The 18143-nt window shown below is 30.2% G+C and overlaps 1 long non-coding RNA gene and 1 pseudogene across 3 annotated transcripts; both read right to left on the minus strand.

The window, feature by feature from the left end:
- Window positions 1-1158: 1158 nt before the first annotated feature.
- Window positions 1159-2373, minus strand: LOC125370286 (annotated as a pseudogene).
- Window positions 2374-12084: 9711 nt separating this feature from the next.
- Window positions 12085-15493, minus strand: LOC107262077. Of its 3 annotated transcripts, XR_007216270.1 has the most exons (6): window positions 15174-15493; window positions 14962-15079; window positions 14704-14752; window positions 13500-13604; window positions 13128-13264; window positions 12085-13028 (listed from the first exon to the last, which is right to left on the minus strand). It is a non-coding gene; the product is annotated as an uncharacterized LOC107262077 (long non-coding RNA). The 3 variants fall into 3 exon arrangements; XR_001535984.2 differs by having other exon boundaries at window positions 13128-13604; XR_007216269.1 differs by lacking the exon at window positions 14704-14752 and having other exon boundaries at window positions 13128-13604.
- Between the last annotated feature and the right edge of the window lie 2650 nt (window positions 15494-18143).

The raw sequence follows: 18143 nt of genomic DNA on the forward strand, positions 1-18143 counted from the left end.
ATTGTAGCTTACCAATCAAGAAAATCCTCAGCTTGAAGACTACCATGAAACTCTAGTGGTTCAGTTCTCATACTAGTTCTCGATGTCTCATATCATCTTCTATTAGAGCTCTCTATTATCTGCAACGAACTTGAGGAATTTCCTCATAGGCATCTTCATCTTCATCGCCATATTAAACTCATTATAATTATCCTAATGATAATTCCTTCTCCCATTAGGATTAGGATTATTACGATTATGATTTACAAGTAAATCAATCATCCTCTATCTCATCTCTTCCATGAGTTGTGTTCCATCTGTTGATCAAGTTATTGCTCCAATTACATCATGTTATTGCTTTCATAAACTTCTTCTACTGGTATGGCATTTCTTTTCCTAGGCGGCATGGCTGTTAGGAAAGAACACAGCTCTGATACCAACTCACGTAGTAGAAGCTTTAATGAAAAAGATATCATGAAAAATTGAAGTTGAACCTTTTATTAGTCTGTTGATTCACACATGAATACCAAATAAATAGGCATCAAGATTCATTGATTCAAAAGAATACTGAAATTTGGAGAATAAAGAGAAATCTATCTCTTAAATAACTTTTTATTAATCTCAATAATTTTTGAATGCCATTAGCTTTACTTACATAGGTATTTATAGGATTTATAAAGTGACTTTAACATCAAATCTTAATAAATAAAAATAAAACTTATAAAATAAATAACATATTAACATCAAAAGTTAACAAAATTTAAAAGTCTTTTACAATATTTTATCAAGTTTAATAATTTTCATCACTAATGAGCATTAAGATGTAACCTTTATTATCAATGTCTCCTATCCTATTGTTCCAAAAAACTCCAAGACTTATTGCTTTGCATCGCTTGGTCATGGAGAAAACAAGATATTATTATTAAAACTTTAAAACTTGGAATAAATAATTTTTATTTATTTTAATATACATATTTTGATGTAATAAAATTTTAAAATAATCAATAAAGTGGATGTCTTTAATTGAAATAATCTAATTAATTCCATGTAACAAAATTTAAAATAAGAATAGTAGATTATTTCAATTAGTAGATTATTTTAAATTTTATTACATAGAAATAGTTATCCATATGATCAATATCATTCCATATATTAATAGTGATAGTAGTCCTCCATTCATTAGCAGCATTTCTTTATTGGCTCAACAAATAGTTCAAAATTCTTTTCTTGATTAACTGGTATAGCTGGAGATAATAAAATTTTACTATCTGATTCAACTGAAAATTCATCTGAACAACACTTTTTTTGAAGAAAGTTGTGCAATCCTGCACATACCAACACTAGTTCTGCTTGTGTGCTATATGGAAATGGAGGAGCTGTTTTAAAAATTGAAACACTATTTAAAAGTATCAAATAATCTCTCAACTATATTTCTCAAAGAAGCATAAAGAAGATTGAATAACTCATTTACATTTTCAGGATGACAACGACCTTGACTCTGGAAATCTTAAATATGATAGCGAACACCTCTAAAAGGAGCTAAAAACTGAAGTCGATTTAGGAATCCAAAATCCACCAAAATAATATTGACCTTAACATAAATATAACAAAAAAAATAATAAAAATATATAAAAAAAAGTGAAAGAAATTGAAATTGCAATAAGTAGATTAAAAGTACCTTGTGGCACTTTAAGTCCATTACTCCTTCATTTTACACTTTTGAATCATTTGCAAATCCTTCCCACCATTAAGCACATATATGAATTCCAAATCAAAATAACAAACTGCTAAAATATTTTGTAAAGTTAATCCATGATGGTTGTGATAGCTACTAATGTCACATCTAGTAACCATTGCAGGAATGGAGTATCATTAATAGCTCCAATACAATCCTAATTTAATATAAAAAATCTTGAAATTTAAAAATAGAGGAATTTTAAAAATAAAAATAAAGTATTATTAAAATTTGATAAGATACTTAAAGTAAGGATTGAATCTTGTATGTTCTCGAATTGTTTTTGGAACCGAGGAACTCAACTTAGCCATCATATCTACTGCAATTTTGTTTAATGCTCTCAAAATTTTGTTGAAATTTTAGCTAGCAATGGAATGTGAACGTCCAATGTTTTGCAAACTAAGTAATACTAGAATTTTGACCAACAGTGAGCAGAAAGGTTGCAAACATTTCTTTATTGCAAATAAATCTTGTATCCTATAAGGGTATTTTTTTCTCTCTCTAATAATCCTGCATAATTTGAGAAACATGCTAAAATACATTTTATATAATTATTAAAATTCTAATGGATCTTCATTTAAGGTTTTATGTATGTAATCATATCCGTTTGAAGTTTTTGGCCACTTAGATAAAGGATATTGGACAAGATTTTGGGACATACTAGTTATAAGCTCATTCAAGACACATCACCAACAAATGCTTAAAAGTTTCATACATTTCTTCTTCCATTACATTTATCAGAAAACTTTTATGTATTAATTTATTTACTATATATAAAATTCATTTTAAAAATAATAATTAAAAATATTATATTTTAGGATTAGGAATCATTTTATTACTAGAAACTAAATTATTAGTTAATATAATATTAAAAATATTATTAAAGACTATTTCTTAGAATTAGTATCATTATTTAATTAGAAAAGTAACTTTTCAATGATTAACCCTAACTATTTTATGATAATCACCAAAGACATTGCTATTCATGTTTCAATTACTTAGATAAAGTTTTTTGAGTGGGTTGATAACTAATATCTCAAACATATATTGCGAAAAGAATAAACATATAATCTCAAACGGTAATGGAATACCATTATCAACCTGCAATTCCTTCACAATAGTGATTAGAGAAACTTTAGAACAAATAATGTTTTTATTACCAATAAATTCAACATGCTAAAAAGGCTCAATTTTATCAAGCAAAACTCTTTTATTCTTCACTAACTGAACCATTGCCTCTCCATCAATGACAAACTCTTCATTATTGAATTCATTCAAAGGTAGCAAATCATTCTTTCTTGCCATTTTCAATTATCAAGTCTTCAAAATCTACATTGATTTCAGTAGAGCAATTTACCTCATTTACATCATCGATGTTAATCTTTAATGATGGCTTATAATCGACTTTATCTTTAAGATACTTAAGAAAGCTATTAGTCAACATCTTGAACTCTTCAAACTCATGTTTAAATGCTTCAAGACTGATTCTTAAAGATTTATTCCTCTTGGATAATTCATCAACAAAAACTTGACTTGGTTGTTTATCTAACCTCTTAGGTTTAGATTTAGAAGAATAAAAGTCTTGTCTACAGTCTTCATAACGATCATTTCTTTGACCCCACATCTTATCATAAGATTGATAATGAAGATGTTGATATTGTCTAATGAACTCAGCTTCATTAAACATTTCTTTTTTTCTTTCTTTCTTTATGTCTAAGGATGAAATAAAGATGAAAATAAAGAACCACAAACAAGTTTGAAGGAAAGAACAAAAAATATAATTCAGAATTTGAAGGAAAAGAAAAAAAATAACATAAAGAGATTAACAAGAAGGGACAACAAAATTTATTTAATGAACACAAAGGTGTAAATTTTGAAAAGAAATAGTACTTTGATGGAAAAAAAATTGAAACAAAAATAATTTAGCACAAATAAAGAAAAAGTGAAGAAGATGAGAAACTTCAATAACACACAAAACATATAGATGAGCAAACCTCAACTTGAAGCAAGCTCTGCTACTAAATGATAGGAAATTATCATCTTTGTAACTATACATCTTAATAACTAATGAGTTATGATACATGTGGAATGCAAGAAAACACCCTCTAATGAAGATGATTCCAAAACAAAAGGATCTCCTCAAGTGAAGTTAGGAAAAACTAGTTTCAACAATGAAAGTAGCATTTGAATTCAACTTCAAATGCCACAAACCAAGTATCATTTGATAAATTAAGAATTAAATACAAGATTTTGGGTAGAGAACGCCACAAACTAAAAGAATAATTTGATAAGTTCTAAGTTCATGCAATAACTTAAGCAAAAACACTAACAAAGAGAAAATAAAGATTATTATTCATCAATTCATTTCTTACAAATGAATTTGTCTTTGTTATTTGTAGCCAAGACAAGACAAAAAAATTTAAATGGATGTCTTTTGAGCTTTCCCACATTTTCTCCTTTACATTGATGACACTCATTTTGTAATTCCCAAAAGACAACTAAACATGTGCACTCATTTGTAACTCCACACACCACACATATAACTCACAACTAATAAAATAATTCTTCATTAAATAAAGATAAACTAAAATAATTACTTAAGCTAAAACTCTAAAGGATAAGAATCCATATAAATATGAATTAAACCCAAAAGCCTAATCATGGCCGAATGACTTTTATTCTTCAAAAGGGGCTGAATGCTTTATTATAAAGTTGGACCCTTATTTTCATGCATGAGTTGCATTTCTATTTTGGAACTTTTGGTGCATGCCTTCGCAATGGAACCTCATGGCAGCCTTAATTCATATCACCTACAACCACACGAACAACAACCTCCACAATAGATTATAGTTTTGCCATTAAACTTCATCCCAAAATTATTTTGCTTTGAAGATACAATTTCTTCTACTCATCAATTATCATGACATCACTTTGATTTCTATTTCTTTCACTCGTGTTAAAAGGGAAAGGAGTTCGGTTGCACATCATTTGGCTATTTGGACCACTGTTATGGATGTTGAAATTGTACTTACGGAAGAAGTTTCTGAACATAATAAAACTAATAAATATGTGCCAATATATTGTCCAGAATGATGTTATTAACCTTTCTAATAAAAAAAATGCTTATCAGTTTTCTATCCAAGCACGCATTTAAAAAGAAAAGAAAAAAGAAAAACCAAACTGCAATGAGGTATGGCAAGAAGAGAACCATCTAATGTGAGTACTTTGTAGTCCCTTTATAAATCAGACATTAAGAAGACCTAGATTCTTACTTGAAGATATCAAGCCATCTATCAAATCTTCATGGTAGCAACACCATACTTATAAGGATTTTGTTCCTGAAATCTGCAAAATTGTAACTACAAAAAAAAAAAATTAAAAAGAAAAAACTCAATAGTTGGCCAACACATTGTTGTTTATAGAAAAATAGCAGTACAAGTATGTAATGGAATAATAATATAAATGTTGATTGAATTTTGCATGTAATTTTATTTTAATCATAGAATTTTAATTTGTTTTGTTGCAATTATTATTTTTAATCTTAACCACAATTTAGTCAAATTGTCAATAAGAAAATTGACATATCTTGTTTCTTGTTCTTTCTTGTTCTTTGTTCATTAGTTATTTTTATCATGTGTCAATCTTTTATTCGCAAAGTGATTAAATTAACACAATTAAAATTAAATGATTGAAATGAAATAAATTAAATTTTTATGATTAAAATGAAATTAAGAATAGAACAATTATATTATTATCTCCATGTATATTAAATTAAGACTTTTAAAGACATGTACATACTTTTTTAATGCTATATTTGGTTGAAATTCATAAAAGAATTCATTTCATTTGAGAAAAAGACATAAGAGAGAAAATAAAATGGATGGAATGTATTGGCTTATTAATATAGAATTTATTTAGAAATTCTACTTATTTTATAAGAATTTAGTTTAGCTATAAAATTTCACACAAATTTGATTAAGTTTAAATTAACTTTCATTCTATTTAAGCATACAAAAATCTTAAATTGGCAAATGAGTTCCATAAATTTTATAGGTTTCAACTAAACACTATGTAAATGAATGATTTTTGCAGAGTTTATATGCTTTTAAAGACTTTTTATAAAGTTTATTAATGATTTTTATAAATTTTATTTTAGAAATTACAAGTTGCTAAAATATTTTGCGAGATTATTCCATGACGGTTGCAATAGCTACTAAAGTCACATGCAGGAATATGAGTACCATCAATAGCTCCAATACAATCCTAAATTAATATAAAAAAACTTGAAATTTAAAAATGGAGGAAATTTAAAAATAATAATAAAGTACTATTAAAAATTGATAAGATACTTACTTTAAAGTAAGGATAGAATCTTATACTTTCTCGAATTTATTTTTGGAACTGAGAAACTCAACTTAGCCATCATATCCACTACAATTTTATTTAACGCTCTCAAAATTTTGTTGAAATTTTAGCTGGCAATGAAACTTTGACCAACAGTGAATAGAGAGGTTGTAAACATTTCTTCAATGCAAATAAATCTTGTATCCTATAAGGGTATTTTTTTTTCTCTCTCATAATCCTGCATGGTTTGAAAAACATGCTAGAATACATTCTATATACTTATTGAAATTTTAATGAATCTTCATTTAAGATTTTATGTATGTAATCATATCCGTTTGAAGTTTTTGGCCACCTAGATAAAGGATATTGGACAATATTTTAGGACATGCTAGATATAAGCTCATTCAAGACACATCACCAACAAATGTTTAATAGTTTCATACCTTCCTTCTTCCATTACATTTATCAAAAAACTTTTATGTATTAATTTATTTACTATATATAAAATTCATTTTAAAAATAATAATTAAAAACATTATATTTTAGGATTAGGAATCATTTTATATCTATAAACAACATTATTAGTTAATATAATATTAAAAATATTATTTAAAACTATTTATTAGAATTAATAACATTATTTAATTAGAAAAGTAACTTATCAATGATTAACCCTAACTATTTTATGATAATTACCAAAGACATTGCTATTCATGTTTTGATTACTTAGGTAGAGTTTTATGAGTGGGTTCATAACCAATATCCCAAACATATATGTATGACGATACTAATGCAGTTCTTAAGGCTATTAAAATCATATTTATCAAGAAGCTTATTCAAAACTCTACTTCTTTTTTAGCATTAAACAATTCCTTCCACGTTATTATTACCGTTAAAAATTGATTATTATAGATCCTTTTGTTTAGATTGCATAGACAACCATTTCTTTCTCCTTTTTCTCCTTTCAAAGATGAAGAATGGCACTAAAGGATTTGCCTAGTAAAATATTCTCAAGGGAATTTTCTCCTAAGTGGAGGTGCACGAGCCGTCCATTGAATCAAGCAATGCTCAGCTGGCAAATTGTAACTCACAAGAGGGCATGGAAAGTGGTGTAATGGGTCCAAACTTAGAAGCAAACTCAAGTATTTTTTAATTAAAATCTTGCTGAAGAAAAATTATGACAGAAAGTAATCATTTCAATGAAATCCCCCCATGAGAGAGGTATTCACGTGCAATATGTCTCGTCTTCATCAATGACCAACCCAAGAATTTTCTGCCTACTCCTTGGAAAGCTATGCAAGTTAGGCCAACTCTTTGTGGGGGGCATGATAAAGGAAAAGGTATTAGAGGTACATCCTCCTCTTTTTCTAGTTTAGACCAGGAAGCTGTTAACCTTAGAGTTAAAATTTGGGGTCCAGCTTTGGTAAAAAGCTCATCCCAGCTGAGTTGGACAATTCTAAATTAGATCTAGAGGCTAAAAAAGCGGATTCGAAGAGCTCAGTCTTAAAATCTAGGCTATAGCCAGTGTGCTCGAATAGATAGTGGGAGAGTCTTTAACTGTTAAGTTATTGACAGGCCAATTCAGCAGAAATTTTGACTAGAGGATCAACTGGATTTTCCTTATGTGTCCAAGTCAATGCGGGACAAGATTATTGGGATTATTAAAAGAAAGAAAGATCAAGCAAATGGCTCGTCAAAAGAAGTCCTTACAACTTAAGGAGCTTACTGATGATTCTACTCAAGTTAGGTTGGATATACGATGGTTAAAGGAAGTGGTGAGGTAGTAGCATCATGAAACTTATTGTCAATGCGTTGGTGGCTCGCCTAAAGCCACTTAGAAGCCATGAGTATCATTACTTGGAACTGTTAAGGGTTGGGGCCTCCCTTGACAAGTTTCTGAATGTGGATATTAAATTTGAAAAATGGAGGATCAAGTTTAAATTTGATAGCAGGTTCTACTATGAGGCTGAAGGTAGCAAAGACGCTTGCTTTATGGTAGACTTTGAGGTATCCAATAATTGTGGATTCTAGAAATCACTCTTCTTCATTACCTCTGTGTATGGTAGTCCTTATTATAGTAATAAAAGAGAAGTATGGGATAGTTTAACTAAATTAGCTCTTGTATTAGGGAGTTAATTACATTTTTCATAGTTTTGGAAAAAAAAGTGCTAGTGGTTCTAATGCAAGAGTAACGCTTTTAAGGATTAGGTTAACAACTTTTAGCTTATGGTTCTTGGTGTCAGCACTTATTTTCATATCAAAATTTTTATAAGCCCGATGATGAGACATTTTAGTTAGTGAAGGCTTCTGAAGAAGGAATTTGTATGAATATATGAGAAAATACCCTTTTAGAATTGACAGAGACAACCCCCAGACACAAAATATCGCATTTTGCCTGAGCTGTGAGGCTAAGCTCCCCCAAGCTTAGCCTATTCCTAAACCCTAAAACCTATCTAATGTCACGACTGCTACCGGCGCTAGGGAATGGGTAAACTTAAAAGGCTATCGAAACCCGTAGTAAGCCTAACAAATCACCAACTTAATAAAATTATAATTCCATTCAACATACCAAACACTATGTCTACTAATACTCATCCACAAATACAATAGAATTTATAATTGGTTCATTAGTAATTAAGTCTGATTGATCATCATGCTGAATAGAATATTAAGTCTAATTGTAAATACTGCAGAGTATCTACAAATTTAAATAGTTAAGAATACAAGAAAAATAATTACGTTTGAGCCAGAGGAAGAAAAGAGTCGGGCTGCTCAAAGAGAGGAACTGCGAAAGACCTAGCTGTCACTTGAAAAATTAATAAATTGAGACTGTTAGTCTCGAGAGTAAGTTAAAAATTATATATAGTTTAAACTAAAAGCAACTGTGTATATAAAATAATTATTTAAATAATATAGAAGATCACATAATGATAAATACGACTATCAGCCTTTCGACTCTTTATAAGACTGACGCCTAGAGAGAAAAGCTCGACCAGGATCCTTAAAATCTAGTCTGGTCACTTAATTACCAATACAGCTGGCGCTCAAAGAGCAACGCTCGACTAGAGAACTTTCTCCAGCAAATCAAAATCCTATAAGCCCAGAGAGTTGTGCTCGACCAGGGCACATCACTGAATAATTCTCTGTTACATGTCTCTAATTTTAACCGGTGGGCACACGGTCCTGATGTAACCCATCAGGTGGTAATATTCTATTATTATCTTATACCAAACCACGTTTCGATTTAGCATCAACGAAATTAAAGTAACATAACTAACATTTCTGGATTGACACGTACAATGTTTATAATAATAACAATAATGATAATAATAATAATAATAATAAATGTTATGACAAAAAAATCATAATAATAATGAAAATAAAATGTAATAATACTAATCCTGCTATATAATCAAATAAAATTTATATTTAATTTCGGATATGACACGTGCCGAGTTTCCTCTAACTCACAGTTCTGCCGAGTTTTCTTAGCTGCTCCTAGACCTTTGGTAGAGCTGGCTGAACCGACGGATTATCTATTCATAAAAATAATTAAATTAATAAATATTTCATAATTAATCCTAGGTCTAGACTCCTAGATTTAGATTGTCTAAAAATCTCGACTTGGAAATTATATCAAAAATTCGGCAAAACCTCTCCAAAAATACAAACGTTTACCCCCTTTATCATAGGTCTAAAACCTGCTAGAAACAATTCTAATAATCATCACTCATTTAACAGGAGTCGGGCCACCAAAGCTTCATTATTTTTTCCTACTCCGCAATACAACTCATATCACAAATATTAATTAACAGCATAAATATTTATTTCACAACCAACTTACAAATAATTTGTTGGTATCTAATTTAATTATTTATAACCATGATTATCTCCAAACTGAATAATAATTAATCTCAAAAATAAATTCATGATATATACAATTTAACTATCAACTAAATTAAATTAAATTAAATCAATTATTTATAATTATTAATGGAGGTAATATTTCTAAAAAATTTAAAATTTTTAAGGTCCAAATAAATTTTTATCGAGGCAAAAATCTAAAATTCTACCTATCTGAAAAACTTCTTGATCCGAAAGCCGGTACAACCAACAGTGTCAGAATTCTAATTTGGAAGCGCCTATGCGAGGTTTGAGACGTGTGAGCCCAAAAACCTAAATCACAGCCTAGCTCTAGCCGAAAAATGCTAGATTGTGACTGGAAAGGCATTGCTCCAATGAGGCTCCACCAAGGCTGCCAGCGGAGGAAAGAGAACGAGGAAGGACTGTCCTTGGATTCCAGAGGTCGGGGAATGCAAATTCATTGTCAGATTTGTAAAAAAATGGCGGTAGGAGGCTGCACTAGCAGTAGCAGCGAGGAGGAGCAACTCCCTCCTTAAGCTCGACGTCGACGGAGAAGAAGAAAAAGAAAAGAAGGAGGACACGAAGAATACCCACTTTAACAATTATTTTCTAAAACCTAATCCTATCCATATATATATTCATCTTTCTCTCCCATAAAACCCTAGAAATTAATATCGACACTCTCCTAAAAACTCTAGCCAAAACATACTTCATCTCTTCTCCTATCTCCGTGACCCAAAAACATAAAAGAAACAAAAGCTTCTTCATCTTTTCGACTCCTTATATCTTTTGCGGATTAAACGCAATTTTAATCAAGTATTTTAATTTAATTTTCATTAACTTTGATAGTACTACAATTGTATATGGCATTATAATAAAATTAGGATTGAGTTAAGATTAAAGATTATGTTTAATTAAATAATTAGATTAACTAAGGATATTTTAGTCCATTTAAGAATTTTCTTTCCCTTTTGTTGTATAAGAATTTGTGAGGGCAATAGCTTTTTAGGGTTTAGGGTTTTTAGGCCTCGCCCCAGTTGATTTACGACCTCATTATTGTGTCAAGGAACTGTTTTTCGTACTAGGTCCATTTTTAAATGAGCGGTTTGGTGGAGAGACTTAAAGGACCAGAATGATCATGTGACCATCAAAAAAGTAGAGTCGACACCCTAAAGGTCGGGACAAATTAGAGAGTAAGGATAACGGCTTTGTATCTCTTGCGGAGAGCCTAAAATTCTTCCTCCACAAAATCATATATTATAGGTCTAGGGTATGAATAAGGAATGTATGAGGCACATGCCTAGGCACGAACCTAACCTCCACTAGAATAAATGAATATTTGCTAGCCTAATTAAATTACCTTAATCTAGTCCCTTCTACTTATTCAAGCACTAACATTTTTATCTTATAAAATATATGAAGTCAACAAACAATTCTAATGTAGAAAAATGTACATTGGTACACATAACCAATCCTAGAATGAGTTACATTAGGTACTTTAGATACTTTCTAGGTGTGGGATTCATAATCTTAGCATTTTAAAGTGCATGAAGCTTACATTGGTGAGCTTTATTCTTTTTATGTGGGGCAATGTGGGGTGATCGAAAAATTTTAAGTTGAGTTTCTTAGACATGTGTGGTATAAATCTAAAAGCAATAAAATAAAAACATTCAAAAAAAGGGGAAGGAGAAAAGAGAATTTCTAGAAAGGAATTAAGAAGATTGGGACGATTAAGGGGGAATCAATTACAACCATGGCTTAAAAAGCCTTGAAACAATCAAATAAAAAATTACATAATTAATTAATTAAACTAATCCTATAAGTTCAAAGAAGAGGGCTATAGAAGAAGGTACATTAGCCCTCAAAACTAGTCCTGTCGGAAGGTACTTTTGTACCTTAAGTTTTATCTTCACATGCAAGGTGACCCAATTAGAGTCCAATTTTATTAACTAAATCTAAGTGTTAAATTCATTTTATCTTAGTATTTTAAAGTGAATGCAAATATGAGGTGCCAGAAGTTTACATCAGTAAGCTTTGTCATTTCATGTTAGGCATGTAGGACGATCACTCATAAATCCTAAGTTGATTTTAGTGCCTTAAACATGCACAGTGAAAACCTAAAAATAATAATAAAACATACATAGAAGAAGGGGAGAGGAGAAAAGAAAAATTTAGAATGGGATTAAGGATATCGGGGCAATTAAGGAAAAATTAATTACAACCATGGCTTAAAAGCCTCAAAAAATCAAATAAGGAATTAACTAATTAATTAACTAAACTAAAGTATTCCTAAAAGTCCAAAAAGGACCACTTAAGATCTCTGAATCGGGTAATTAGAACTTGTCGCTATAAAAAAATTTAGATTAGTAAAGGAAATTAACAAATAAAAGTGCAAATAAACAAATAAATTATAGAATAAACATAAATTAAAAGTAAATTAAGAATAATATTGAATATATAATAAAATAATACTAAAACTGCTGAAAATGAGATAGCAGAAAGTAAACTTGTCTTTGGAGGCAACACAACCTGTTAATTTAGTACTTGCGCTGGCATATAGAGTTACCAACACAGAGAAAAAGTGTTCACTCGGTTACCCTTTAGAAATACTTATGAGATGCCTCAAACAAGATCACAACGGCAAGTCAAACCAGGTTTAGTACTAAGAGTAGCTCAAACTTAATGGCTCAATAAGAAACACTAAAGTTTGCTTACAAATTGCATCACATGCCTTAAAGAATTTATAAAAGGAAACTACAAAATCAATGATATATTTTAATATCCCGATCATTATTAGATTAGTTGCGATCTATTCATTTTTCACACAATTTTTTTTTTTGAAAAAGTCTTTTTCTTGTCCGATTATCATAATAATTTACAGTTTTGATAAGCAGTAAGATATCCAGATTAAGCAATCGATAGACTCGTTCTCAAATAAAAAAATGTATATATGGTACATTCATTAGATGACTGTGTATTCAATTAAGCTGCTGAAACTCACCTGCTGAAATTTTCAAGTTTTTTCCTTTGAAGGATCAAGAGTCTGTGGTTCTACTTCTAGCTGGCGACTTCCTTTTATATAAATCAGCTGCTTGTCGGAAACAACCTGACAAAAAAGTTTGTACAAGAAATGAAAAATTGGAATTTGTATTGTTGAAGTCAGACGAATGCCAAAACAAACTAGTTAAGCAACAGGGTTCGATACCATGTTAACTTGGGCATTGTTGATGACTTCCTTTGCTCTTGTGGCAAAGAAGAGTGTTTCAGAATTGTTCGACATGGCTAAGTGCTAGAATATGCAATTGAGCTTGGAGTCCCGAGCATTCATTGGGATATTAACAACTGCAAGCAATGTGTCAGTTCGTGTAAGTTCGCAGGCTAAAAAGAGAGAAAAAACCTTGAGGATAGAGAAATTGTAGGCTCATCTCCAACATGAGGAGCATCGCCAATTTCTGCCAAATGCCGCTGTAACCAATTCAAGCGAATAAGCTCAACTTCCATGTATAATTTGATCAGTAGGGTCTCTTTTGAATAACAAATAAAACAGTGTCCTATGGATGACGGATACAAAGCATACATCCCACAGTTCAAATCTGCTGCCTTTTCTCTCTAAAAGTTATCTGCCAGGAAACTTATGGCTCTGGTTCAATAATGTCCTCCTCATCCTCAAGATTACATCCAGCTGAAAAATATGAAAATGAATTTCCTCATATTAAGTTACTACATAAATTAAAATGAAAATAACAGGCCAATATAGCAGCAGAGAACCAAATGAACTGCAAATATACATCCCACAGTTCAATAATCTGATGCTGCCACTGCTTTCAATAATGCCCTCCCCATCCTCAAGATTTTATATTCAGCCGAAGAAAATGAAAATCAAATTCCTAATATTAAGTTACTACATAAATTCAAATGAAAATAACAGGCCAATATTACAGAGAACCAAATGAAAACTGCAAATACTATATGGTAAAGAAACTGCTGATTCCCATGTAGGTGATGGATGACTGGCAGCCTAATAATTGGAGCACTGATATTTGTGGAGGTCTAATAAAGGAACCAGTGTAAACATGACCTACATTTTGATCCTATTTGATAATAGTACTATCTGAAGTATTGGGGTAGTGAAATGCCCATGAAGAAAGAGAATCCAAGTATGAACTTTGTCCTGAAACTATTCAGGTTACAGAACTGAAGGAAACCAAGGCCAGCATAAGCCGTGCTGAAATTGGCAGAGGCATGGATGCAAATACTGCTCCAAATTTTCCTGATTCAAAGCAAAAATTTCATCTACCCCAAAAACCATAAAAAGAAAGATGAAAGTTTGACCTCATCTATAACAAAATCATAAATCCAGCTGATCTTTGTGGAGGTTCTAGTGATATATTTGCTTTAAATCATAAAAGAAAGATAAAGGAAGCAAAGCCGCTCTATTCCTAAAATTCGACACTCCTGTTTTTGGAGCTTCTAGTGATATATTTGCTTTATTATTAACAAATGAATCAGTAGGTAACTTGTTCACAGCACTCATATCATGACCTGAACTTTTACCGATCACATCATTATCACAGTGGAGATGAGCGGTTGTTTCTCTTTTTCACTAGATATGGAACTCAAAAAAACACCAGAAGGAATCTCTAGAGGCAAGCACGATTGCTGTGGAAACATATACCACTTTTAAACTTCTTAATCACAGAAAATCATCCCAAGTGACAGTAATACCATAGCAAGAAACAAAGTAATAACAAGATCTAAGGTTGAAATTACACTAGCCATACCTCTTTAGAATGCTCAGGTTGAAATCATCTATTTAGAAGAGAAAGAAGTCTGTACAAGATATGTAACAGAAGGGATTATTCCTTCTACATTGGTGATGTAAAAATTCTCACTAAAGGAAACAATAAGTATTACAAAAATTGACACTTTGAAAAACTATCCCTGTTATGTTCTCTTACTAACCTGTAAATGACAACAATCAGAATTGCAATTAACCAAGAACATAAAATCAGGATAAAACCTCATAGAATACAACTCACAGAATTAATCACTCGAACAGCAGTGCATGACAATTGAATAAGATCATATTTATTGGAAATGCTATTTCCCAGAACAACTTCCTGCAAGCCCTCCAATGTTCAAACTGCATCAAATGATCTACAACAAACCAAAAAAATAATCACTTATAAAACAACTTATCTCAGAACCCAATACTTCATCAATAAGTTCAATATGAGCAAGTTTTGCTTACTTGTTAGCTTCAATCACAGTTATGCTCATCACAAATATAATTCATTTTCTTTTCCAAACCATTTTCTTTAGGCTCAACCTCTAAACCTTCAATGTTCATATTTAAGACATCCCCCATTATTAACATTCTCACATGGTTCCATATCCAAATCAATTTCATCTTCCTCTAACTCCCCTTCTTCCCTCTCAACAACATCAACAATCTTGTTTGAATAGATTGCATTTCCCTTGCAGCGAGAGAGGGAGGAGTGTTAAGAGAGAGAGAATGGTTTGGACTGATTTTGCAGGTATTTTTGAGAACCAAGAAGAGGAGATTTGTTTGTCTTCCCCTTTAATGAAAAAACAAACGGCAACTTAATGTTGTGCATTCGAATTTGTGAGCCGTAACGGCTAGTTACTTTTTGTTTTCTTATTTTTAATTACTTTTATAATCGTACGTAGATTCAGGTCGACGATCCCAGTGGAGTGGCTCCCTTGACACTTCTACGTACGCGTGTAGTCTCTGCTAAAGTTGCTCATGTTTGGTAGTTTTTGGGCTAAACTGCTTATTGAACTACCAAACTACTTTATTTATTGTATCTTTTTCTTTTACACAGAAAATATCCGAATTCAGAAAAATTAAGAAATTGTGTCTTTTTTCTTTACAAGCTAATCCTATAGCCTTTTCTTTTTAGTCGATAAACTTAGCAAGACAACCGGTAAAGTATCCGCTCTTAAAAATATTTAAGGCTGAACTCGATTAAATTATGCATTTTCGAAACTCTTTCAAATCTGTTTAAAAAATTAGTTTTATTATACGAACGCGTCCCAAGTTTGAAAAAGAAGTAACATATATATTATCCGAACTTCAATAAAATATTTAGCTATTAAATAAGTCATATTGATATTTAAATAGGAGCAGTTATCCTATTCGTTTATACAAATTTTTGGATAATTAAATGGATATTCATTTGTAATAATTAAATTTTAAAATATATTAATAAAAATACAAGAATCTAAGCTATATAATTTTAAACGAGTATCGACTACTGAATATGTGTACTTTATACCCGTATCCGTTTAAATAATCGAGTTAGGGTAGCGGGTATCCGAGGGTTTGTATCCGAAACCGACACAAGTATATTAGAATTCAATTTCAAATCTGTCCCAAATCTTTTTACAATTACTCAAAAATTTATTTTATTAGAGTTTAGTCAATTCGGATACTCGAAAATATCCACCAAACTACTATTCCTAAATAAAATTTGATATTGTATGCCGTTTTTAAAAATGATATTATCTTATCAATAGAGTAAGTTACAATTTTTATCATTTATTTTATTGGAACTTGGGTTGTATTTTCTTGCAATTACCTCTACAATGCATCCAAAAGAAAAACGCAAGATACCAATTGTTCTATATAATAGTTGACATGTAATTCCATTTAAGTTCTTACATCAATAATCAAAATCTAACAACATAGCATATATCAACTTGACTAAGATTTTAAGTTCGGGTTTTTTTCCCCTCATTTGTAACTCAAGAAAACCTAGCATTTTTAGCATTATAATATGAGCCTATTTTCTAAAATTTGGTGAAATGATTTATATTATTTTGGATACTCTAGTTTATTTTATATTTTTAAAATATATCTTCTGCTAATTAATACAATCGCATTGCTAAATTTTGCTAATTTTATATGAATTATTAATAACAAATTCTTCTATAAGAAAAATATCTAAACCTTAATATATTTATATATAAATATGAGTTAATTACTATTACGGAGATTAAGACAAATTTACAAGTCTGATATTGTTGTCTAAAAGTAAATTATTAGATAGAGTCATTTATCTCTTAGAGTTTTCTTATCTCTTGTTAATATTACCATCTTCATATATAGATAAGTCTTTCATATCTCTTAGCTTGTATTATATAGATATTGACTCTGTAAATACTATCATATGTAACTCAATATCAATGCAAATACAACTTTTTCTAAATCTTTATACGGTATTCAAGCCCTACAACTAAAGAAAATAACTGATCAAATTATTCTTGCATCTGCCACTACAAACCACACCAGCAATAGGAGGCACAACAAATTATAGCTTTGCTATTAAACTTTCATCCTGAAAATTACTTTACTTTGAAGACACAATTCCTTGACTAAAGTTTTAAGTTCGAGTATTCTTCCCTTCATTTGTAACTCAAAGATCTTAGTATTATAATATAAGCCTATTTTCTAAAATTTGATAAAATAATTTATATTATCTTTAATATTCTACTTTATCTTCTATTTTAAAATATATCTTCTATTAATTCATACAACTAGTCGTCTACTAATTCATACAACATATCTTCTTAAAATATTATAAATTTATTAAATTATATTTATAAATTTAATATAATTAAAATAATAATAATGATCGTGCAACGCACAGATAAACGATTAGTATATATATATATATATATATTGCATTGCTCAACTTTATTAATTTTATATGAATTATTAATAACAAATTCTTATATCAGAAGAACATCTAAATCTTAATACATTTACATTAAATATGAATTAATTACTACTATTGAGATTTCGAAAAATTTACAAGTCTAATATTGTTGTCTAAAAATAAACTAATTGTTAGATAGAGTCTATTATCTTTTAGTTTTTTCTTATCTCTTATCTCTAACCCTTGTAGTTGTATAGATATTGACTCTCTAATCCCATAAATACTATAACCTTTTCTAAATCTTTACATGCTATTAGAGCCCTACAACCACACTAACAGCAACCTCCATAATAGATTATAGCTTTGCCATTAAACTTTCATCCCAAAATTATTTTGCATTGAAGACACAATTTCTTCCACTCATCAATTATCATGATATGACTTTGATTTCTATTTCTTTCACTCGTGTTAAAAGGGAAGGGAATTCGGTTGCACATCATTTTGCTATTTGGACCATTGTTATGGATGCTGAAATTGTA

Source organism: Ricinus communis, chromosome 6 (assembly GCF_019578655.1).
Source record: "Ricinus communis isolate WT05 ecotype wild-type chromosome 6, ASM1957865v1, whole genome shotgun sequence".
Classification (NCBI taxonomy): Eukaryota; Viridiplantae; Streptophyta; class Magnoliopsida; order Malpighiales; family Euphorbiaceae; genus Ricinus; species Ricinus communis.